The sequence below is a fragment of the Lithobates pipiens genome, unplaced genomic scaffold, assembly GCF_037356315.1.
Source record: "Lithobates pipiens isolate NorthernLeopardFrog02 unplaced genomic scaffold, aLitPip1_a1.2 Scaffold_8, whole genome shotgun sequence".
Lineage (NCBI taxonomy): Eukaryota > Metazoa > Chordata > Amphibia > Anura > Ranidae > Lithobates > Lithobates pipiens.
The window spans coordinates 514,847,793-514,874,103 of NW_027507903.1; the positions used below are offsets into that span (position 1 = coordinate 514,847,793).

A 26,311-nucleotide genomic window follows, 5' to 3' on the forward strand; every position below is an offset into this window, starting at 1 on the left:
CAATTTTCTTATTCAATTTCTTATAGATTTACTTTCAACTATGTAGTGCAAGGGCATCCCTGATTGCATACAAATTGCAAGTGTTTTTAGGTTTGACCTCCATATTATATGGTTTTGGTAAATCCTAAAGGAAAATTATATAATGAATTTAGAAAGAGAAAATTCTATGTAAGAATTTTTGTTCAAATTTTGAACAATTAGTGGGCGTGGCCATCAACTTTGAGTGCTCGGGAATTTTTTGAAAAACTATTTTCCAATCAATGATGGGAGATTTGTGCAAGAAACATAATCGAAAAAGAAATGCGCCTGAGTGCAAGAAAAGGGAATCTCTGGTCACAAATGATTTTCTGTGGCAACATGAGGTAAGATTGAGGCTCCTGAGCATTTCAAAGTCTAGCGTTTTTTGCTGCATTTTTTTATCGTGATTTTGTTCAGGTCACCAATGTAAAAGGCAGAAAAATGCCTGTAATCTGCCCCAGAGAAGCTCATGTTCTTCTTTTGAGCTTAGGGAGTTTTTCAGATGTTTTGCTTCAGGTGACAAAACGCTCAGATGTGAACAGGTGCCATTGAAATGAATGGGATTTTGCTTGTTGGGTGTTTTTCTTGGCGTTTTACCGAGCGTTTTTTTTTTTTTTTTTTTGGCTGCATACGCTCAGAAGACCTGGGGTGGCACCATCGGATCTCAAAAAGCACAATTTGCAATTTTCGCAAAGAGAATTAGTTCAGAATTTGAACCATGTATGGCCTGCATTAGTAAATACACCCCACTGTTACTATATTTGAAGCTTACACAGGCTACCCTGGCAAACAAGCTGTTCAAAGTGAATAAAGCAGAAACGTGACTTAAAAAACAACCGTAAGGCAGAATAGTAATCATTTCAGTCTAATGAATGGGTGTTGGCAGGCCATTAGGTCATCCAAGATGTTTTTCCTCTCCCTGTGAACTTTCTAATATGGTCTCATTATTTATAATGTTACATTCTGTGAAACACTTGGACAACACGGACGTCTAATCATATACTATCAATGTTACCTGTCAGCCCTTTTAATGTTTAATCTGGGGTGGTGTGCCATAAGTAATTCTTTAAAGATGGATGAGTGTGTGAACTACTGGAAAAAAAAAAACGTATTGAAGGCCTATTTCTGTTTGTGTGTTTGTTTTTTGTGCGTTTTTTTTGCTGACCGCACACTGTAGCTTTACTACTACAGTCTTGCAGCCTTGCTCTGCAGAATCGCATGTATGTGTATATATGTGATCTGCTCTTCCGGGTAGGGGGTATTCTGGCTGTGATAGTAGTTTTAGTAGAAGCCGATCAGTAGGTGCCGGCCAATGGATGACCACCAGCACCTGCTGATCGGCAAGGAGGAAGACCGGACAGAGCTCTGTCAATGTAAACAATCTGCCTTGTCCACGTGGATGTGCTGTTTTTTTTTTTTTTTTTTTTTTTTTACCAAGGAATAAAAACTAGGGCTCTAACGATATATAATTTTTTCGGTGCCAAAATATATTCTGCCACCTCTCAGGCCGATAGCCATTAAATATAATCTATATTTTGTGTGTGTGTATATTATGTGTAGCACTAACCCCCGAAGAAGCTGCTGGTTTTATTTGGGCTTACCGTTGCCTCACCTGCTCGCCTCTCCGTCTCAGGGGTCCCATTGGAAAGTAGCCCAAATGATGATGAATCCGACACTTAGTCGTTTTTTTAACATTTATTCAGGATAAGCACAAAAGTCCTTCAATAGAGGGTCAAAGGATAAAGGGGAAGTTCAGGCACCTAGTAATTGCGGGTTAGAGGTATTGATCAAATCCAGAGGACAAACAGCTCCACAGACTGGATCCAGCAACCATCGGATAGGCCCCTCTCACGTGACCTAGCAGCCGATGAGATGCTCAACAAAGTCTCTGCCACAGACTTGTCAATTGAATTAAGAAATCTTGAGTTTTAAAGAACTACCATGCAGTACCAGTTTCTTTCAGCCGACCCGGCGATACTGTATGGGTGTTGATCCGGGTTGCGTCCTCCAGAGTTTCCAGGCTCCACCAGAGACGCCAGCCTTGCGCTTGGTCCTCTACTAGAAAAGTCCTCCCCTGGATCAGTAGGCAAGACCAGACTTTTCTGGGCCTACCCTCTCAGTTTCAGAGCCTCGGCCAGCTGGCCCCGAGGAGCAGGACCATGCGACACAGCCCCCAGGCCAGGAGGGTCATGAGGTCGGGATAACGGACCCCGGAAAACGAACCACCAAAAATATCATCGGTACCTTAAATACCCTCTCCCAGAATGCACAGCAGGGAAACCACTCTCACTGAGCTATTTCCAAGCAAGAGGTGGTATTCAAGACATCCAGCCTGTTGCATTTCCATACTTACCGGCGGTGACAACGACGCCTATGGTCAAGTGGGAACCAGTGCAACCCAGCTGGACTGGCACAGAAACCAGAACTTTTAAGAAAAAATTTGCCTCAGCCAACTGCAGCTTCAGAAAACAAAAATTTGAAAAATGGCGTCTGCCCATTAGCTATATATAGACTCCTCTCTCCTCAGATTGGCGTTTTTGAATACCTTTCTATTTTTAAAAAACTGGTGCCTTTTTAAGATGCCAGTAATCCAGGAACGGATGTCATGGCATTGCTTCCGGGTTATTAGATCCAAGACCGAAGGAAGCATCCTGATGGGAGAATCCGGGCGAGTGGCAGGAGGGGACGGGACTGACCGTCCACTCTAAAGAATGACACTGGTGTTATGCATGCAGCTGCATGCATCACCCCGATAAAACTCCTTGAAGCAACATCGGTAATATCGGGTACGTTTGTGATCGATACCGATACTTCTAAAAAAAAAAATGAATATCGGCTGCACCGATAATCAGTCAATCCCTAATAAAAACCAGCATATCCCTTTTAGTGAAAGCACCACATAATATACTCAAAAACACTGGTTAGTCACACAGTTAACTCTTTGATCACCGTAGATGTTTAACCACTTCCCAGCCAGTGTCGTTAGTACAGTGACTGTTTGTTTTTTTTTGTTTAGCACTGATCTCTGTATTTGTTACAGGTACTTTGTATAGCACCATCAATTTATGCATAAATGTACATATATTGGACATTCACATTAGTCCCTGCCCTCAAGGTGCTTACAAACTAAGGTCCCCAACTCGCATTCATATGTACACATGCTAGGACCAAGTAATCCAGCAGCATGCCTTGGTGTGTGGGAGGAAGCCCACACAGGCACAGAGAACATGCAAACAAGCAGGTAGTGCCGTGGTTTGGAATTGAATCGCGGCTACCCTAGTGCTGCCAGGCAGAAACGCAAACCGTTTAGCCACTGTGCTGCCCCACTGTATATTTGTCACTGGTTCCCAATCCTGCTATAGTCACTGATTCCAGTGTGTGTGTGTATCTCTCTCTCTCTCTCAATCGATATATAGATAGAGATATATATATATAGATAGATAGATCTATATATCTCTATTTATCTCATAGCTTGTAGACATTATAACTTTTGTGCAAACCAATATATGCTGTTTGGGATTTTTGTTTATCAAAAATATGTAGCAGAATACTTATTGGCCTAAATTTATGAAGACCTTCTTTCTGTGTTTTTTTTTTTTTTTATTTATCTTTTTTTGGATCTGTTTTATAGCAGAAATTTTAAATATTTCATTTTTTATTTTATTTTCAACATTTTTGGTCTTTCTTCGTTTTTATAGCGCAAAAAATAAGAGGTGATCAAATACCACCAACATAGAGCTCTATTTGTAGGGGGGAGGATATAAATTTAATTTGTTTAGATCGTTGCATGACCGGGCAATAGTCAGAGTAACACAGTGCCATATAGCAAAAAAATTGCCTGGTCATGAAGGGGGGTAAATCTTCAGGACAAGTGGTTAAAGCTCTCAGGCGCTATTTTTGAAAGCTAAAGCCAGTAGTTCCATGCAGGGCCAACCATTAATACCTTACCTTTTCCAGCTGCCTACAACGCCTTATCCGGCTGCATTTTATGCCGCGTACACACGACCAGACTTTCTGGCAGACTAGGTCTGACTGAATCCGTCCGTCAGACAATCCGATTGTGTGTTGGCTAATCCGTTTTTCATCTAAAAAATCAGCCGGACCTAGAAATAGAACGTTGAAATCTGTCCTCCGGACTCGATTCCTATTGGGAAAAACGTTCGTCTGTATGCTGGTCCGACGGACCAAATGCAACGCAAGGGAAGCTATTGAACTTCCTTTTTTAGTCCCATCTTCATCACGTTCAAACAAACTTGGTGCTTTCCTGTGTGTGGGAAAGTTAATCGGAAAGACAGCGGCTTCTCTCCATTCATTAACTGAGACATCGTAATCACAGGAGGATACAATGTTTCAGTTATGTGAATAGACAGTCAGTGACCACTGACTCTGTCCATTCTAAAAAACGAAGGAGCCGGGTTTACCGGCTTCTACCTCCACTCTCCATCCCCAGATACAAAGGGGGGTGGCAGCACGGAGGGGGACGCAGAGAAGAGAGAGGGGGACGCGGCAGATGCACGGAGGGGGACAGAAAAGATAGAGGGAGACACAGAGCAGAGAAGAGAGGGGGGGGGCAGATGCAGGGAGGGGGACAGAAAAGAGAGGGGGACAGATGCATGGAGGGGGAGAAGAGAGGGGGGTGGCAACATGGAGGGGAGCGGGAGAAACGAAGCAGTGTGACGCATCGATGCCCTGCATACACATCAACGTATTTTTGTAGTCAACGTAACCGATTACGTTGACTCATCGTGACCGCTCTAGTAAGTATACTTTGTTTGGAGTTGTATGCTTACCCTGACTTCCTATTCCAGTCTGTCCCACTGCTTACTTGGCTCTAGAACCACAGCAATCTTCATGGCATCCAGCGGTACCTGCGCACTGGCTTCTTGTAGATTTTCGTTTGTACCATCCCCTGAGGCTGGAGATACTGAAGAGAAGGTATTATAAAACTTTGAGGACTCACAACGAGGCCACAGCTTATTATATCTTCATATAAGCGGCGAAAAGGTAGGATCCTGAAGGAGGCAGGGAGAGCTCATATGTAGGAATTATAGTTGCCTTCTTAAATCTGTCAGTTTTTTTTTTATATCTACCTTGACCCCTTAAAGTATGTTACTCCAGCATTTCATATTTCTGTTATGTGTCTGTTGTACCAACTAGTGGTATGAAAAAGGTATCTTGTTCTTTTTGCATTGCTTCCATTGTGTGATATACCCTGGGATCCTGCCAGTCCACCTGCCTTCCTATATTAAACAGGACAACAACACTTTCAAACATAGGCAGTTACTGACAAGCTTTTGGTGGTTCCTGTTCTACCATTCAAAGGTTTCATACAGAAGAGGTAATGAATTTTGTTTGTTTATGATTTTTGCGATTGTGTCTTCCTGAGCATGGTGTACCCGTCACATGTCTGCACTCTGCTCCTGCTCTCACACGTGCCTCTGTGATGTCACCATGTTCTGGTTCTGCTTTTACCTGGGAGTGGCCTGAAGGTGTATGTCTGAGTTAATTCTGGAATATCTAATTATGTTTTTATTTCTCATGCAGTATATTACAGGGAGCTTCCATACTGTAACAGGGCAGCGTTGTTGTAAAAATAGGCTCGACTTCTTTTATGGGTTTCATCGCTTTGGGGTTATAGTGGTTTATTAAGCAGCTTTTGGTTTGGTACTGATCGGACATTTTAAAAGTATCTTCCACCTTTTTTAAATGGCCAGGGTGGCCATTGTTGGGGCTCTCTTGAAGAAAATTTCAGGTGGGAAGGCTTGGCTGCTGTCAGTTGAGCTTGATATTCAGGGCTGCCCAGTGCTGTTGTTATCGGGACACTGAAATACAGTGCATGCATGGGGTTCTGTGAAGAAAGCACAATTGCTCATTGATCTCAGTGGTTTTGTACCATTTATGTGAAATCTGTTTGCATAGACAAGCACTTATGCAGGGTGGATATAAATCAGGGGTCTCAAACTGGCGGCCCTTCAGCTGTTGCAAAACTACAAGTCCCATGAGGCATTGCAAGGCTGACAGTTACAAGCACGACTCCCACATGCAGAGGCATGATGGGACTTGTAGTTCTGCAACAGCTGGAGGGCCGCCAGTTTGAGACCCCTGATATAAATCAATGATTTAAAAAAAAAAAAAATTACTTATTTTTTAATCAAATTTATTTTAATAAAATGCTTTTGGAGTAAAAAGCTATCTCAAAGATAGTTTTCTATTTAAGATGCATTCATTTGTTTATTCAGCAAATAGGAAAACTTCATTTTGTTTGCAAATGTAGCGGCAGTTTCTGAAGAGCACACGCTATGCGTTTTTTCAAAGTTAGTTATGCCTGAACTGCAGTTTGTTTTGGGTACAATTGTCTAAATTTAGACTTCAGCATCAGTCTGACTGGACTGTGAGATGTTCAGCCTGGCCACAGGGGGCAGTGTCTCTTCTGGCAGGCATGGAACTATGGTCTGGTTAGGTGCTTAATTTACTCTCTCTCGGATCCTGCCCAGTGGGAGTGGCGCTCTCGCTGTGCTTTCTGGGAGAGTGTATTTAAGATGCAGACATCATGTGATTCGGGGTTCCGGTCCAGAATGATGTACTAACTTCATGGTCCTGGTCCTCCTGACCAGCCCCCAGGAAGGCTATGGCCTGGGGTGTGGATCCACCTGATTTTAATGTCTCGGGGCTGGCTAGCCTGAGGAAAGGAAACTAAGAGAGGATTCTGAGGTGGTTGGGTGCCGTCTCCGGTTTGGGAGAGACCCAGTGACTTCAAGCATTCCAGAGGAGGACTCTTCAGAAGAAGACCACGTACGGGTTGGTTTCTTAGTAAGAGCCTGGAAGTGCTGAAGTACCCAACAGAATCCGGTCTCGTGGATATCACCAAGCTAGCTGAAAGATCCAGGTATCCTACGAGTGTTTCAAGTTTAGTTTCCCTACGTGTTCTACAACAACGTCTGTGACAGAGACCTGTTCCTGAGTAAGCACCTTGTTGGCTGCTAGGCCTAGGGTGATAAGGACTGTCCAACCTGAGTGATCATCCAGTTGGGAATGGCTATTCTCTGGATGCAGTCAAAGTAAGCAAGTTCTTCAACATTTTGACTTTGACACACTAAGAGTACCTGAACTTCCTTTCCACCCCTCTGATGCCAATTTTAGAGACTGTTCATTGTCTACGTCAGGCTTTCTCAACCTTTTAGAGGAACCCCAAAAATAATTTTCACGCCTCGAGGGACCCTTACTAAGACCAAATAATCAACAATGCAACTTATATTAGTCGTCAATAGGAAGAATGTCCCCCTTAAAGTGGTGCTCAGAATGACACCCTTAAAGACGGCAAAAAATATATTTGGTGTCATGCTGCTGGCTTTGCTAAGTGGTGCTGAACCTTGAACTTTGTAGGCATCATCAAAAAGGTGGTTCATTAGCCACAGCTCAAGGAACCCCTAGCAACCTCTGGAGGAACCCCAGGGTTCCACGGAACCCTGGTTGAGAATGGCTGGTCTGCGTTTTGCAAATAAAATCCATTCAAGTGGATCTGTTGTCAGTCTCTCGAGTTACTGGGCCATTTACCACAGGATACCCCTAGACGTGAAAGGAGAACAGAAGGTAACGGTAAGCCCAAATCTAACCAGCTTCTTCGGGAGAAGTGCTACACAAATATTAAAGATTATCACTACCAGCAAGAATGAGTCCTTACATTTAAAAAGCACCTGTCATTTCAGATCCATCAAGGCAGGGCCTGTTAGCGGGCATCCACTCACCTGCTGCTGCCCTACGTCCCTCACCTTGTGTCACTGCCGCATCACCAGCCATCCCGTTAAAGTGAATGGGACTGTTGGTGAGTCCACAGCGGGTCAGAGGAGGAGCCTCTGCGAGACAGAGATGACAGTTGCTCGTTCAAAATCATGATTTGCATTAACTTGATTTAAATCAAATCCACCCTGTACTTATGCTCCAGAATGTAGCAGCAGCTTAGACAATTTATAACTAGATGGTCAGAAGTGATATTGCTTGGAAATTTAAGACTTGGTCATATTAGCTGTTAAAAACCATGGCAGGTTCTCTTGCAGGTACCAGAGCAACAATGGCAGACTAGGCTGAAGGAGGGGGTCACTTTTCTCAGTAAGGGTAAAATTATAGATTCTCTTTAAAACTTACATGCCGCTTTTAAGCTCTGTTTGCAGTTGGTTGTCTCATATCATCCTGTGTATGGGTATTCTAAAACTGAATATTAACTGGGAGCTAGAGCTGCACAATTAATCGTTAAAAAAAAAAAATTGTGATCTCGATTCAACCCCCTTACGATCTCTATTGCAGAGTTTGCCTATTCTTTCATAAAACAAGTGGAGAGACTTATCTGCTCACTCAGCTGTCAAAAGAAAACATGCAGTCTGCCAAGTTTTTAAAATGAAAGTGTAACCAACTCTTCCTTCTTAGATCAAAGGGAGAAACTTCTGTGTGAATAAAAAAGTTGTTAACCACTTCAGGACCGCCGTATTGCCATTGTACGTCAGCACAATGGCACAGGCAGGCAGAATCACGTACATCTACGTGATTGCCTTCCAGCGGGTGGGGGGTCCCATCGGACCCCCTCCCGCTGGATACGGCGGTCCGATTCGGTCCAGCAGCGATCCGTGATGAGGGGATGGCCGTTCGTTTTCGGCCACCCCCTCTGGATCGCTCCTGGCCAATGAGAAGCTTCCTCCCCTGTGTATTGTTTACACAGGAAGGAGGAAGTGATGTCATTCTCCTCGGGGCGGTCTTTTTGACCGGACTACGAGGAGAAGAGTAAAAGTAAGTCTGCACGAACACTACACTGACATGTAGGTACACACAGGCACACAAACCCCCCCCGATCCCCCCCCCCGATCGCCCCCCGATCCCCCCCCCCGCCCCCCCTCCCCCCCCAGTCACAGTGTCACTGATTGCATTGATCATTTCTTTACTGATCAATGCATTCAGTGTCAGTTGTGACAGTAAAAACTGTCAGGACAGTTAGTGTTAGGTCCAGGGTAGCCCCCTATCACCCCCCAATAAAGATTTAACCCCCTGATTGCCCCTAGAGTTAACCCTTTCACCCCCTTTTGCCAGTGTCACTAAGCGATCATTTTTCTGATCGCTGCATGTGTCGCTAGGTAGCTGGTTATTTTTTTAGGTTCACCGCCAGGTTTTTATATCGCTAGGTACCCCGATATACTACCCAATAATGTTTTTAACCCCCTGATTGCCGCTAGTTAACCCTTTCACCCCCTTTTGCCAGTGTCACTAAGCGATCGTTTTTCTGATCGCTGCATTAGTGTCGCTACAGTCGCTAGGTAGCTAGTTATTTTTTTAGGTTCACCGCCAGGTTTTTATAGCGCTAGGTACCCCGATATACTACCCAATAATGGTTTTAACCCCCTGATTTCCGCTAGTTAACCCTTTCACCCCCTTTTGCCAGTGTCACTAAGCGATAATTTTTCTGAACGCTGCATCAGTGTCGCTAGTGTCGCTAGGTAGCTAGTTAACTAGGCTCCCAAAAAGTCCCCCACATGTGGTATCCCCGTACTCGGGAGAAGCAGCAGAATTTATTTTGGGGTGTAATTTGACTTCTGCCCATAGCATGTGTGAGCAATATATCATTTAGTGACAACTTTGTGCAAAAAAAAAAAAAGTTTGTAATATTCCCACAACTTTTGGCAAAATATAAAATATTCCATGGACTCAACATGCCTCTCAGTAAATAGCTTGGGGTGTCTACTTTCCAAAATGGGGTCATTTGGGGGGGTTTTGTGCTATTTTGGCATTTTATGGCCTTCGAAACTGTGATAGGTAGTGAGGAGTTAAATCAAAAATTTGCACCCTTAGAAATCCTGAAGGTGGTGATTGGTTTTCGGGGTGCCGTGCGCGACTAGACTCCCAAAAAGTCCCACACATGTGGTATCCCCGTACTCGGGAGAAGCAGCAGAATGTATTTTGGGGTGTCATTTCACATATAACCATGGCATGTGTGAGCAATATATCATTTAGTGACAACTTTTTGTAAAAAAAAATTTTTTTTTTTTTTTTGTCATTATTCAATCCCTTAGGACAAAAAAAATAAATATTCAATGGGCTCAACATACCCATCAGCAATTTCCTTGGGGTGTCTACTTTCCAAAATGGGGTCATTTGGGGGGGATTTGTACTGCCCTGCCATTTTAGCACCTCAAGAAATGAGATCGGCAGTCATAAATTAAAAGCTGTGTAAATTCCAGAAAATGTACTCTAGTTTGTAGACGCTATAACTTTTGCGCAAACCAAAAAATATACGCTTATTGACATTTTTTTTACTAAAGACATGTGGCTGAATAAATTTTGCCCTCAATGTATGACTAAAATTTAGTTTATTCGATTTTTCTTATAACAAAAAGAAGAAAATATCTTTTTTTTTCAAAATTTTCGCTCTTTTTTTCATTTATATCGCAAAAAAAAAAAATCGCATAGGCAATCAAATACCATCAAAAGAAAGCTCTATTTGTGGGAAGAAAGGGACGCAAATTTCGTTTGGGTGCAATATTGCATGACCGCGCAATTACCAGTTAAAGCAGCGCAGTGCGAAATTGCAAAAAGACCTCTGGTCCTTAAGGTGTTTATTGGTCCGGAACTGAAGTGGTTAAACAACGTGTAAATGCAGGAAGTTTAACCACTTAAAGTTTAAATCTTTTTCCGACACTTGTTTCTTAAAGCGGTTCTTCACCCTAAAGGGGTAGTTCCACTAGTATTATCCCTCCCCCCTCCGGTGCCACAATCGGCACCTTTCGGGGGGGAGGGGGGTGCAGTTACCTGGATAATCCAGGTAACTGCACCCACTTCCGGCCAGACCGCCGCAGACCCCCGCATCGCTCCGCCCCCCCCGTTGTGTTCTGGGAAACGCACAGTTCCCAGAGACACAGCGGGGAACCAGCGCAGCGCGACTCGCGCATGCTCAGTAGGGAACCGGGCAGTGAAGCCCTCATGCTTCACTTCCCGATTCCCTGACATAGGATGGCGGCGGTGGCTGCAGCGAGACGAGCGATCGCTCCTCATCTGCCGCCGACATCGCTGGAACCTGGGACAGGTAAGTGTGATATTATTAAAAGTCAGCAGCTGCAATATTAGTAGCTGCTGGCTTTTAATATTTTTTTTTTTAGGTGCAGCTCCTCTTTAAGTTAAAATCAATATTTTTTGCTAAAAAATTACTTGGAACCCCCCCAAACGTTATATATATTTTAGCAGAGACCCTAGGGAATAAAATGTCGATTGCTGCAATATTTTATGCCACACAGTATTTGCCCAGCGGTCTTTCAAATGCAATTTTTGGGGAAAAAATACACTTCAATTAAAAATAAATAAATAAATGAAATGGTAAAGTTAGCCCAATTATTTTTTTGTTTTACTGTGAAAGATGTTACGTGAGAATCGTGATCTATCTTCTAAGCAAAAAAAATTGTGATTCTCACTTTAGCCAGAATTGTGCAGCTTTACTGGGAGCTACAAGGATGTCTTCCTTCATGGCAAAATTAAAGTAATTGGAGAAAATGCTGCTTTAAGTTCTTTATAATGCTGAACACATGACTATTTGAGAATTTTTCATTTTATTTGGCACGATGATGATGACTACAACTCCAGGCAGATAGTGTTGTGGATGGGGTTCCACTGGCCTTAACAATATTTTTTTTTTTTTTTATTCTGTGACCTGAAGAAGAATGCAAACGTCCATATCTGTAGACTTGTTCAGGACTGTGGCTCGCAATACTTGATGGGTTTGTTTTATAAAAACTATTTATAAATGTGACTAGAGTGGGGATGCAGCCGCTGATTGCTGAATACTTTCCAGTGTGGCTGTTGTGGGGAAGGGAACAGGGGAGGCCACACACAGATTGACATTAGGCCAGTCCCTGCTGAACTGGCCACATTTTGAACCCTCTGTACCTCACCTTTTTAATGTTGGTCTGGAGAAGTGGATGTACCTAGACATACTGCATTTGCATGCCCTTGGTGAGGCTTACATATGCTGCTGAGCCTCATGATGGAAAGAACAGCAATCCAATTAAAAGGGGTAGTCCAGGGACAGTAGAGCTGGGGTGGAAAGGTGTAAATGATGCTGCAGTCAGGAAAGCAGGCTCTATTTGACCTATTGCAGCTTCTAATGCACATTGTGAGAAGCTTGCAGTGTGCAGTGAAATCAGAGTAAGCTATTTCAGTACAGGAGGTGAGCCTGTACAGCAGGGGTGCCCAACCAGTGGCTCGGGGGCCACATGTGGCCCGCAGAGCCCTCTGATGTGGCCCGCGACCTCCTTCTGTGGGATGGCAGATTGGCAAACCCAACTCATGGGTTGTGGTCCCGCCATCCCAGAGCATCTGTTTTGTTAATGAAGCCGGCTAAGATGATGCTTCCTGTATAGCGCTGCCTCTTGCCACGGGCGGAGTGATACCAAATGCACTCTCCCGGGGACAGCAACGGCAGGTGATACCTGAATGGGAGACTGTTATTAAAGGTCAGTTTATTACTTGCAGTGTATATATGGGCATATATGAGCAGTGATTACTGGGCTGCTTTCAAACTGACCCGCAGGTGCAGTGCAACTTCAGGTTACCTGCACTGAGGCATAGACCTCTCTTAACCAGTTCCCGACCAGCGCACGCCGAAAGTACGTCGGCAGAATGGCATGGGCAGGCATATTTGGCATACAGGTACGTCCAATCTTTAATGCCGCTCGCGTGCTGGTCGGGATCCCCATGAGTCCGGTCGCGGGACCCGCGGACTCGATTGCCACAGGCATACCCGCGATCGTCTCACGGGACGGCTGAACGGAGAGATGCCGTTGTAAACAGCATCTCCACGTTCTGCCTAGCAACAAGTGACGCTGATCTCTGCTCCATGTGATTGGAGCAGAGATCAGTGTTCACTAAAGCCCAGCCCCAACAGTTAGTAACACGCCCCTAGGAACACTTAACCCCTACACTGCCAGCCACTGGTTAACCCCTTCACTGCCAGTGTCATTTACACAGGAATCACTGCATTTGTATAGCACTGATTGCTTTATAAATGACAATGGACCCAAAAATGTGTCAAAAATTTCCAATGTGTCCGCCATTATGTCGCAGTCACAATAAAAATCGCTGATCGCCGCCATTACTAGTAAAAAAAAAAAAAAATTATTAATAAAAATGCCATAAAACTGTCCCCTATTTTGTAAACGCTATAACTTTTGCGCAAACCAATTAATCGCTTATTGCGATATTTTTGGTAAAAAAATAAAATGTAGAATATGTATCTGCCTAAACTGAGGGAAAAAAATGTTTTTTTTTTTTTATATATATTTTTTGGGGGCTATTTATTATAACAAAAAGTAAAAAATAATGCATTCTTTTTCAAAATTGTCGCTCTATTTTTGTTTATAGCGCAAAAAATAAAAACTGCAGGGGTGATCAAATACCACCAAAAGAAAGCTACATTTGTGGGGGGGAAAAAAAAGGATGTAAATTTTGTTTGGGAGCCACGTCGCACGACTGCGCAATTGTCAGTTAAAGCGACACAGTGCCGAAACGCAAAAAGTGGTCTGGTCTTTGGCCAGCAAAATGGTCCGGGGCTGAAGTTGTTAATACCTCCGGGTTTGGTGAGCTTTCAGAAAGTGCACCACACCTGCAGGATATAACAGAAGTCTATGGCAAAGTGTAGCTAACCCACAGGAAAGACACCGGTGCGCTGCATTAGTGTGAAAGGCCCCTTTCACACAATTGGTCCAACTCAATCTGACCCTCCATTCACCTCTATGAAACGGCTGATGTAAACAGATTTGTGTCCTTTTAAACCTGCCTACCTCCAAGCTGATTCGCAAAAAAAATGGGGGGGATCAATCTCCTTCCGTCAGTTTGGATCGACGGACCCATAGAGTAGAGTGGGCTGTGTCCACTCTGCACAGACCGGTCATCCGTCTACTCTGCTGATTGTGGCCCCCCAAGTGGTTACCAAGTCGCTTAAGTGGCCCTTGCTTTTCAAAAGGTTGGGCACCCCTGTTGTACAGCATTGCAAGACTTAAGACAAGTCAGGAGTTGAGATTTAAATCAGATCAGGAATGAACAAGTGTGTGAAACTCCTCCATTTCTTGCTCTTTGTGTAGAAAATCTACCATGTCTACATTTGCTGGTCCCTTAATCTCTTAAATACTCCCCACATCTGTGTTTTGGATTTGAAGTTGCACGTTTCTGTGTCATATAAAATGACATAATTGTCTCAGCAGTTTGATCACCTCCTGACTGTGTTGTGACTTGTCACTTGATGTTTTCTTTGATGTATTACATTGTTGGAGACTATGCTGGGCATGCTGATGCTTGTAGTTGTATATATGTTTATGCTTTTGTGCATATTTTTATTTTTATTTTTTTTAACGTTCAAATTGAGAGAAAATAAAATAAATGCAATTGAGCAAAAACTATTGTCTCCCTATAACTTCAAGCTTACTTCCTGTCCAAACTGTAATGTGTACTGTTAAAGTGATAGACGTACCGGACCTGCCATTCATGACCTCTTTTAAAGCCAGGCTCCTTGTTTTCAGTAGGAATGAAAATGATAATTGGGGAGGGAGGTAATACTCCTCTTCACTCTGAAGCTGTCCCCTGCAATATCTCTTCTCTGCCACAAGATATCTCCTGTTTCCCATGTTGAATGATGGGCATCCTTTTGTTCTCTTACCCCATTCTGTTGTGGACACGTCCCATTGGGGGAATGTCGTGGCCTGGGCTCAGCAATGTCACATTCACGTGTTCAGGTGAGCTTCTTGCTGTGCAGGAGTAAGCGCCATCCCATTGCCAAGTAAAAGGAGGAAGGGCCCATTATGTCACTGGAGTGTTCTGAAGACCTAAGGAAACAATAAGTGGCAGGGAGGGAAGGCAGAGGAAAAGTGAAGCTGGGCTACGAAGGATGCTTGCCCTAATTGTTGATGGAATACTTAGTGCATCACTGACCCGGAACAAGCATGTGCATATGAGGCATTAACATTCGCTGCCTGCTGGTTACAGGTCGTTGATTCACTATGCAATGAAATGGAGATCAAGAGGACATCCTGGTGTTTTCACCTCAAACTAGTGAGCAGTAGCAACATCTATAGTTCTATCCCGATGAGCCGATTACCCTACAACTGAAACGTGGGAGCTGGCAAATACTAGCTGTTGCGCTGACATTGTTTTGCTTCAATCCATTTTCTTCAGTGATCTAACTAGTATGTAGATGTGGACATCTTCTCATTGTTCTCTGATTATTCCCCTCTGCTCCCAGCTTTACATTAAAGGACAACTAACTTTAACACAATTATCCGTTAATCCAGGGCTCGACAAAGCTCAGGCACCAGGTCGTATTGGCGACCTGGTGCCTGGGCTGCACTGTCGGGGGTGTCTTGTCCCTGTATGTAACATCGGCCAGCTTAATGAAAACTGGCCGCCATGCAGCCTGTGTGTATGTAAGACAGTCAGAAAGAAGTGTTCGGCTGGCTTCTATCAGACGAGCATGCTAGAAAATCGGCAGCTCCTACCTTTTTTAGCTGGCTCCTAGACTCCAAGCAAATTTGTCAAGCCCTGTTTTAATCAACCCTCTATGAAGTGCAGATTGGTAGGATATTTTGTTTTTTGTTTCCTAAACCCTAGTACATACCTGCCCAATGTCCGAGGACATTCAGCCCATGTGTACTTGAGTCGGTCCAACAGAAGCCAGCCTGTCCAAAGGGGCATCACCGAAAAGGTCTGCCGACCAGCTCCCATTCAACTCTCTCAGCCAATGGCTGAAAGCAGTGACTGGAGTGTTCTGGCGGGGCACCGCCGTCCTGTCAGAACACAGTAGCACAGCAAGGTAGTATAGGGCTTAAATCTTCACTGTGCAATCTTTGCAAGAAAAGAGTCTTGGCTGGACCTCCTACTACGGTGTACTTCTGGATTGGATAAGGTCTACTCATGGTGACCTCCAGACATCCAGTCAAACATGGCTCATCTATAGACGCATGTGTGCAATATGTAGAGGACCCATCTGAGGCATGTTCTTGGACAATGGTACTAAAGGAATGTGCTGGGCACCTGGCTTCTGGAAAGTTCATAGTTAAGACACTTCGTAAATGGGAAATGAGAGAGTGGATTTTTCAGTTTTACCTCTATAAAATGCTTTTGTGCCCAACCTGACCCTCTGGTATTGCCTGCTTACATACATTGAATAATATGTGTAGAGCTGAAACAATTAATCGACAACTAATCGATTATGAAATGAATCGATTACTACTTTCATAATCGATTAATCGGCCAGTAACATAATGGAGTTAAAAAAAAATAAAATAAAATGAGCCCTTTATAGTACAAAAAGAGCAAATAATTGCTACTGTAAACATTACTTTCACAGCTCTACAGTAAAAAAATTAACCCCCTTTAAAGTAGTGATTATCTGTTCTTCTTCCTTTTTTTTTTTTTTTCTTACTATAAAGAATCTTTTTAACCCTATTATGTTAATAAATGTCTTAGACCTGGTTCGCATCTATATGTTGGTGCTTTTTGCAGAAACGCACTACAGTTCATTTACATGGTTTCCTATGGGACATGTTCATATCTGTGCTTTTTTATTTTTTTTTTTATTTTTTTTTTTTTTTTTCAGCCGCTGCGTATTTGAAAAGGGTCAGGGACTTTAACAATAATCGGCCAACTAATCGATTATAAAAATAATCGTTAGTTGCAGCCCTAAATATGTGTTCCCTTGGTGATGTCGGGAAGCTCATTTGAACTTGCCTATTTTATATAGTCAGCTGGCCAACAATAAACACATAAAACTTTGTTTTATTACCAATATTATCACATTGTTGTCTCTATGTACAACAACCTTGGTTAGTGGTTATTGAACATTTTTTCAGTGAAAAGTCATACTGCTGTTTTGACAACAGACCTTTTTTTTTATTAAATTGTCAGCAGCTTCAAGGGCTCTTCCCCACTTCGCTGTGACAGGACAAAGTTCTTTTTGTGGTGACATATTTATAACTACAACTGCCTGTGGCTGTGAAGTGCACGGCTTATCGCTGATGCAATAAAGGAGGAACATAAACAATAAGGACCTTGTCTCAAAGGCTGCCTGACAACCTGGGCCAATGGAGTAAGGTCACTGTGCTGGGGAAAATTGTAATTAGACAGCGTTACCGATGAGTGGAAATCTATAATGTATGTGACCTTGAGGAGTCACCCAGCCATTAGCTGCTGTTTTAGATTTTGGTAAATGTTGGCATTTTTTTCCTCAACTACGTATTTCGATTTACAGTATATTTCTAGGTGAACTAAAGCTGCAGCTGAAAAGCTCAATCAAGTACACACATGGAATACACATAAGGGAGCTGTTTAGGGGTAAGGAGGGTGCAATCCAAGTCCTTAAAGGGTAAGTTCACATTTTGTACACTTTTTTTTTTTTTTCTTCTAAATTCCAGCTCCCATATGCACCAGTATAGTATAGTATAGTAATATTTTTTTTTTTTTTCAAAAATATCAAAGCTCACTTTTCTTATCTTAATCCATGTTTCCAGACGCTTCCATTAGGAATGTCTTCTTCCTGATCAGACTTTAGGTCATGACGCAGGAAGGAGTTGACCAGCTGACCTCATTAGCACACACCCTGCATCATCCACCCTCCCGTTCACAGGTGCACATTTTTAAAAAATGAAATGCAATCAATCAGTGATCACCCTTCTCACTAAATACACAATATACAATCAGATTGCATAGTGTATGGCCATGTTTATACACCTAAAATTAGTAGTTGCGCTTTTAGCGCCGTTAATTGTTAACGGAACACAGAAGCAAACTAACATTTTACCATGTGAAAAAATGAGGGGCAAATGCTGCAAAACGCACATTAAAAAACACACAACCCACAAAATGCCAAAATGTCTGTCCCATTAAGCATACAGTGCAGCCAATTGAAATCGGCAGGCTGCCCTATGCATGGCACAGGAGAAACAAGCCACAAAATGTTTGTTCCCACTATTTTAGATTTGAATGGGGCCTGAAAGTGAAATTGGTGCGATAACACAAGAACAATAAGGTTACATTCACATTGGTTCGTTTCCTTGTATTTCAGAAATGCGCTGCACCAAAAATCGCTGTCAAAAAATGCACCAAGCTCCATTTATAAAAAAAAAAAAAAAAAAAAAGTTCTGAAGTTTCCTTGGGGCGATTGCTGTGTGTAGGGAAGCCCATTCAGGTTGATGGGCTGCCCTAATGTGTGATTATTGAAAATGTTTAAACTTGTATAAAGATGGCCATACACTATGCCAGTGATGGTGAGCCTTGGCACCCCAGATGTTTTGGAACTACATTTCCCATGATGCTCATGCACTCTGCAGTGTAGTTGAGCCTCATGGGAAGTGTAGTTCCAAAACATCTGGGGTGCCAAGGTTTGCCATCACTGCCCTATGCAATCTGATTGTGTATTTAGTGAGAAGGGTGATACTGATTGCTTTTCATTTAAAAAACGTACAGCTGGGAATGGGTGGGTAGATGATGGAGAGTGTACTGGTCAACTGTTTCCTGTGTCATGATCTAAAGTCTGATCAGGAAGAAGACATTACTAATGGAAATGTGGATTTAGACAAGAAAAGTGACTCTAGACTTAATGGAAAGCTTTGATATTTTTGCAAAAAAAAGTACATGAATGATATATTGGTGCATAGGGGAGCTGGAATTTAGAAGAAAAAGTGCACAAAGGTGAAATTGCCCTTTTTAAGTCCCTGTTCACACGTGAGCATTTTTTTTTAACTTGAAGGTCGATGCTTAAACGCTCCATACAAAATCTCATTCCTTTCAATGGCCCCTGTTCACATTTGCACATTTTGTCACTTATAACAAAACGCCTATTGTTTAAAAAGTACATGAGCTACTTTTCAGGTAGATTTGAGCACTTTTGTCCCCATATGTTTCAATTGAAAATGCCTGAACAGCAAGAAATTTGCGTTTCTTTATCGTACATCATGGGACACAGAGCCTTAAGTAATTACTTAATGGGTCACCATCAGGTGATGGACACTGGTATACCCAGTCCAGGAAGTTCTCTCCCTAATGTAACCCCTCCTCCTAGGAGCACATTCGTTTTTTTGCCATTATCTAAGGTGTTGGTCACGAGTGAAGATGTGCTCTGAGGAGCTCCAGGAGGGATCCATGCTGTATTTAAATAACCTACATAGACAAGGTCCATCCAAATTGCCACTGAGGCCTAAGTGGATGTTACCCGGGGCCTCGTGTCCGAAGCACAAGGTTTTTGCCTGTAACACCTCTCTTTGTAGGGCTGGACCCAGGGCTTAGTTCTTGCTACATTACCTAAAGCTTTCCTGGTGGGGTGCTTTTAGAGGTCCAAGGGAGTGGAACCCCGATATCAAGGGACCCGGTCCTTGAAGGTTTGCTTTTTTTCAGAGGGGGCAGGGCCTAAGCGCATCGTCGTGAACGTCCACAAGAACGAACGGCAGGTAAAGACCATAAAGCCACAGCTGGGACAGTTTCTCCTTGGTTGACGAGGAGGAAACAAACAGTCTAGACACAGGAGCTATGGGACACGTGAGGGTTGCAAACTGGCATTCTTGATACAGGAAGGACACTTTTTTTTCCAGCACTAGGTTGAACTTTATAGCGGCTTTTAATGTCATGGCTATATTCAGTGATTAAGTGCAATTGTATAGTGCCTCTGTTTTTATGCTTAGGACTATGCCTGCTAAAAAAAAGACGCCACAAAGACCAAAACGGTACCAAAGGTTTCACCCCCAGGCGCCAGGATCTCGAGTCTCCTTTTTCCATGCTGTCCTCCTCCTCGCCTGAATTACCAATTATGGCAAGCCAGGGTGAGCCATTGGAACAAATTGATGGTGCAACTGCTTCTCACATCTCAGCCCCTGTATATGTGACTGAATATGTCCTTTCCTCCACCCTGCAGGGTCTGGAAGGAAGATTAGCAGCTGTAATCGCATCCTCCATTCAAATGGATTGGAAGCGTGCAAGATCCCCTTCCCCCACTTCAGACCCCTTGCAAGGGGAACAGTGGGCACAGGATGAGGTATTACCCTCAGGCGATGAGGAGGAAAAACAAACTGATGATTCCTTTTGTGGAGGAAACAACGGTAGATGAACCTTTCAGCCTCACAATCTGAGAAATTGCTGATACAATATCTCTTATGGAGATGGTTCATTCTACTTTCATGCTACCCCTTATGGAGTCTCCTGAAAGCTTGGTTTCTTCGTTGGGTTCCTTAAAACCTTCTCAGACTTCGCATGCGTTTCCTGTCCATGCATTATTAGAACAGCTTATTTTTGCTGAATGGGATCACCCGGATAAGCATTTTCTCCCTCCTAAGAAATTTTCATTTCTCTATCCCCTGAAGGAGAAATTCTCCAAAAAATGGAAAGCACCAGCAGTTGACGCTGTGGTTTCCAGTGTAAATAAAATCCAAACTTGTCCTGTAGACAATGCACAAATGCTTAAGGCTCCAACAGATAAAAAGTTGGAATCCCTGTTAAAATCAACTCTTTCCATGGCAGATGCTCAGCCTGCAGTCGCTGCAATAGGCATCTGTCAATCCCTAAAGGACCAATTTAGACTTGCCCTTAACCACTTAAGCACTAGACCATTTGGCTGCAAAAAGACCAGAGCACTTTTAGCGATTCGGCACTGCGTCGCTTTAACTGACAATTTTGCGGTGGTGCGTCATGGCTCCAAAACAAAATTGATGTCCTTTTTTTCCACAAATAGAGCTTTCTTTTGATGGTATTTGATCACCTCTGCGGTTTTTATTTTTTGCGCTATAAACAAAAAAAAAAGCGTCAATTTTTGAAGGATATTTTTGAAGGATTTTGCTATAATGAATATCCCCCAAAAACATATATATCCCCCCCCCCCCCCCGCTTAGTTTAGGCCGATACGTATTCTTCTTCTACATATTTTTGGTTAAAACAAATCACAATAAGCGATTGGTTTGCGCACAAGTTATAGCGTCTACAAAATAGGGGATAATTTTATGGCATTTTTATTATTATTATTTTGGGCGGACAGATGGGACACTTTTGACACGATTTTGGGACCATTCAAATTTTATACAGCGATCGGTGCAATTAAAAATGCATTGTTTGTGTAAATGTGACTGGTAGTGAAGGGGTTAACCATTAGGTGGTGCTGTAGGGGTTGTGTCCTACGGAGTGATTCTAACTGGGGGGGGCTGTGTGTGACATGACACTGATCACCGCTCCCAATTACAGGGACCCACAATCGCACTCACGGAGGTCATGGCCGGGGCCTGCAAACCGCTTCTTAAAGGGCAATGTGCAGGTACGTTAATTTGCCTGTACGTGGCCTTCTGCCGAAGTATAGCGGCGTGAGCCAGACACAAGTGGTTAAAGAGGTTCCTGCACGACAAGCCCGGGAATTGGCTGAATTACCAAAGACATTATGCTTTGCCATACATGCCATTAAAGATTCTATTCACCAGGTGTCCCACCTTACGCTTATGCTTGTACATGTGCGTAGAATCCTGTGGTTAAAAAATTGGTCAGCCAAAGCACCATGTAAAACCTCCTAACTGGGTTCCCTTTTCATGGGGAGCAGCTTTTTGGAGAAGATTTGGCCAAATATATCCAAACAAATTCTACCGGGAAAAGTACTATTTTGCCAGTCGAAATAAAGTATAAACACCCTTCATTTAAACAAGCTCTTTACCCTGCGCCGGGGACTTCTACCTCTAGGCAGTGGCGACAGCCCCTGACGTCAGACGGAGCGATCCCCGCTGAGCAAGGGGATATCCACGGGACAGATCAGTAATGATCTGTCCCGTGTGAAAGAGCCCTTAATGGCACAGGACAGATGTCTGAGGGCTAAAAAAAAAAAGTGTGCTCTACTAGTTTGCCATGGTGTTGGATTGATAAGTGGACAAGCAAGGTGGGTGTGGTTTATTGTGATGCGCCTTTATATATCTTTCAGCATCAGCTGCCATTACAGCTCTCTGCATTCAGACACATGACATTTCAGAACCGCAAAGGAAGTTGGTGCTGGTAGGCTTCCCTCTTACAGGCAATGTAAATACTGTATCTGAATGGGTAGATATACACTCACTGGCCACTTTATTAGGTACACCTTGCTAGTACCAGGCTGGACCCCCTTTTTCCTTCAGACCTGGCTTAATTCTTTGTGGTATAGATTCATCAAGATGTTGGAAACATTTCTCAGATTTTGGTGCTTATTGACATAGCATCACACAGTTGCTGCAGATTTGTGGGCTGCACATCCATGATGCAAATTCACCCCCCCCCCCCCCCCCCGAACCACCACATCCCAAAGATGCCCTATTGGATTCAGATCTGGTGACTGTGGAGGCCATTGGAGTACAGTGAATTCATTGTCATGTTCAAGAGACCAGTTTGAGATGATGGTGCATTATTCTGCTTGAAGGAGCCATCAGAAGATGTGTGCATTGTAGTGATAAAGGGATGGACATGGTCAACAACAATACTCGGGTAGGACGTGGCCTTTAAACGATGCTCAATTGGTACAAAGGGGCCCAAAGTGTGCCAAGAAAATAGCCCCACACCATTACACCACCACCACCAGTCTGAACCGTTGATGCAAGGCAGGATGTATCCATGCTTTTATGTTTACAGCAAATTCTGACCCTACTATCTGAATTTCCAGCTGCAATCGCGACTCCTCAGACCAGGCAACGGTTTTCCAATCTTCTATTGTGCAATTTTGGTGAGCCTGTGCGAATTGTAGCCTCGGTTTCCTATTCTTAGATGACAGGAGTGGCAGCCCATCTGCTTCAAGGTTGGATGTGTTGTGCGTTCAGAGATGGTATTCTGCATACCTTGGTTGTAACAAGTGGTTATTTGAGTTACTGTTGCCTTTCTATCATCTCAAACCAGTCTGCCCATTCTCCTCTGACAACAAGGCAATTTCCTCCATACAATTGCCACTCTCTGGATATTTTTCGGACTATTCTCTGTAATCTCTAGAGATGGTTGTGTGGGAAAATCCTAATAGATCAGCAGTTTTTGAAATTCTCTGACCAGCCCTTCTGGTGCCAACAATCATACCACGTTCAAAGTCACTTAAATACCTTTTCTTCCCCATTTGATGATCGGTTTGAACTTCAGCAAGTTGTCTTCACCACATGATTAGCAATTTGTGTTACTCAGCAGTTGAACTGATGTACATAATAATAAAGTGGCCGGTGAATGTATAATGCCCACAATTTGTAAACTTTGGTCCCCCTTGGTCTTCTCTCAGGTACAACAGCCCAGCATGTCGTGAGGCTACTTGCTGGGGGAGAGGCCAAATGCCCCTCTGCTCCTCCCAGCCCCGGCCTACCCTTGCCTATAGAAATAAGAAAAGTGTCACCTAGTCTGGTTAATGATTTGTACATCAGTGGAGTCAATGCATCTCTACAGAGGCCTTCGGATAGCAATTTACTTTCACAAAAAAAAAAGTTATTGGGAATAAATTTACCCAAAGGATCACTTTTGATTTCCTGGGATGGGGGAGGTGGAGGCATTTAATTAGCTCATAAATGTGCGCACTTGGCTGAAGCGATTCTGCCCAGTTATGTATAGGACCTTAGGAAGTGATCGTGTCCTTGTATTTATGTACGTATCGTTATTGCTAGGAGAGGTTTTGCTAAATACATTTAGATGTCTTTTACTGCAATGCTTAAATATCACACTGGACTGCTGTTCACATCCAAGTCCAATCTAATATTTTTTTTCCCCTGTGTTTAGCAATAACAATATTTAAGCTCCAAAGCCTTGTAGCTATTGCTCAATCCCTGATTCCTGCACCGCTTCCAGGCCCGGGCTTGAATGAGCAATTTGTGAGATAGATTGGGAAAGACAGAGGGAGTAGTTTTGACGTGTCGCCCCCCCCCCCCCCCCCCCATACCTGTGAAGGGGAGGGCTGGCGTGCTCTCTGCTGCAATATGTAAACATGTCACTGTACTGGCAGAGGGAGAAGGGGGCTGGGTGCTGCTGATCGCCACCGCTGCAGTGTGCAGGAATGACCTTACCCTGAGCTGCACACAGGAAGTGATGAAACATGCACACTGAGCATTCTGCCTGCAGATTTAAAGGTCAAGGAAGCTGTGCAGGAGGACGCAGGTACTTGCAAGCTTCACATTAACAATGCACAGAGATCTTCCTGTCAACACCAGCAGCCTGTAAGTAGCAAAATCTTGTCAATGTCACACAAACCGTGCTGCAGCTAGCTGGCTGCCATTGAGTGTTCATACCCCCCACCCCCTCCCTTTTAGTGTTGCCGTTTTAAATCCTGCAGCTCAGGTGCGACAGCGAGAAATTCCCTCTTTTGATCTGCTTGTGTTTACGTTCTGATCCTTGGTGGATTTTCTATGTGCTCGTCTTCTGCAGATGATCACAGGCGCCTGATACAGAATTCAGCCCAGTCTTTTGTTGAAGCTGCAGTGATGCTGCATTTACTCTATTCTGCAGATTTGTGTCTGTTACAGTTTGGCTGATAGAATGACATTATTGTATTGCTGCTCAGGGTTCTATTTTAAAGGCGTTGTGATGGTTTTCTTTTTTTTGTTTATCTGATTATTCATTTTGTGTGTGATTGCCTATCTGTAGAACATGTTGCTTTTCATGAGGCATCGGATTTATTTACTGTACTGTCTTCTTCTTTTTATTTTTTTTAATTTTTTTTATCTCTCCTCTAAATGTATACCGGTAATTGATGTCCTATTGCTATGCACGTGGACAGGTTCCGTTGTCACCCTGCTAGCAATGTGCAGAATTCCGGTGTTTGCAAAGGGCTTTGGGAATTATTTTGATTTAAGGCAGCTCAGGGTGTCACTGGGGTTTATTTACTAAAGCCGGACAATGAAAAATCAGGCTCACTTCTGTATATAAACCAATCAGCTTCCAGGTTTTATTGCCAAAGCTTAATTGAACAAGCTGCTGCTAGAAGCTGATTGGCTACCATGCATAGCTGCAGCAGTTTCTGAGTGTACCAGTTTTAGTAAATCTACCCCAATGAGTCTTAATATGCTGCAACGCGTTTAGAGGGGGTTGCTACACTAAGCCCAGGTTCACACTGAGCTGTAGGAATGAAGGATTTCACTCCCGCATGTCCGTCCCGATTTCAGCGGCGATTTCACAGACATCGCGCACCGATTTTCAAAGAGTAGTTTCTGTACTACTTTTTGCGATTTCAGCTTGCGATTTCCATTAACATCTGTGCAGAAACCCACAGAGATGTCTCTGAAATCGGGACTGACCTGCAGGAGTGAAAGCTGAACTCGCACGGCTTCATTCCCGCAGCTCAGTGTGAGCCTGGGCTATAGATGATTTCTGATTGGAATGGACTACACTATGAGCTTTTTTTTTTTTATTTTTTTAAGGTAGTGCAGAGAGCATTGTTCATTTTATTAATGTATAAAACATTCACGTCAGTCTCTACCCCTCCCCTCCCCAGCAGCTTGCATTCTGATGTTCTACGAACACAGTCATTTTAGGACTGTTTTTTTTTGGGTGAAAGACAAATAACCTACCAGTATTTGCTGTGGGAGGAACCACAGGCAACCTCCACATAAATTGTATTTTGCATTGGGATTGAAAACATCCCAGAGCTGCAAAATAATGTGCACTAACCCATAGCAACTCCTAGTTGAATTCTGACTGGATGCAATGGGGTTGTGGGCTCTGCACTGTTCCCTTATTAAATGAGCCCATCTGTGATGTAAACAGTCCCCTCTCTGGTCCGTCAGCGAGACGAGGAGGGGGCTGTGGAAATTCCCACACACTGCTTAGAATTATGCCTATCCCATTCGAGCTACTGAAGATGATTAATTAGCATTGTGCCTTCCATCTGCTCTATGTAGGTAGTGTTAATGAATATATTGAGCTTATGTATTATGCATGCACTGAGTCTTTGTGAATGTAAACACAGTGGAGGAAGATTTCATGCGTAGGTCAAGCCCCGCCTCCTTTCTTCCCTGTGTTTTTATGAAGGGTACAGTTTGCAGATCCCATGATGTATGTGCATGGAGATCCTGGGAGGCCTGCCGCCTTTTAATGCATTGGTTATGGATTAGGGCTTCGGATGAGCTGGATAATTACTGCACAAGCTCCTCGTAGCCGCATAATGACAGCACAATGTTCTGTCTGTTATCAACCTTGGCAGACTCTGTTAGGCTATAGTGTGTGTTTTTTGTATGTGTTTACATATAAAGAGATCAGCCATAACTGTATAACCACCCACCTACTATTAAGTAGGCCCCCTTTTGCCTCGAAAACAGCCCTGAGCCATCAAGGC

The 26,311-nt window shown here is 43.4% G+C and overlaps 1 protein-coding gene across 3 annotated transcripts in view; it reads left to right on the forward strand.

Annotated features, from left to right (window-relative positions):
* The window catches only part of PACSIN2 (protein kinase C and casein kinase substrate in neurons 2), a 195,427-nt gene that overhangs the window by 50,614 nt on the left and 118,502 nt on the right, over positions 1–26,311 (forward strand). The window contains exon 1 of one of the 3 annotated variants that reach the window (XM_077469404.1): positions 23,985–24,197. The exons of the other annotated variants lie outside the window; for them this stretch is intronic. The gene's annotated coding sequence lies outside the window, so the exon portion shown is untranslated. Of the gene's footprint in view, positions 1–23,984; positions 24,198–26,311 lie in introns of those variants that run through there. 3 annotated transcript variants of the gene reach the window in all.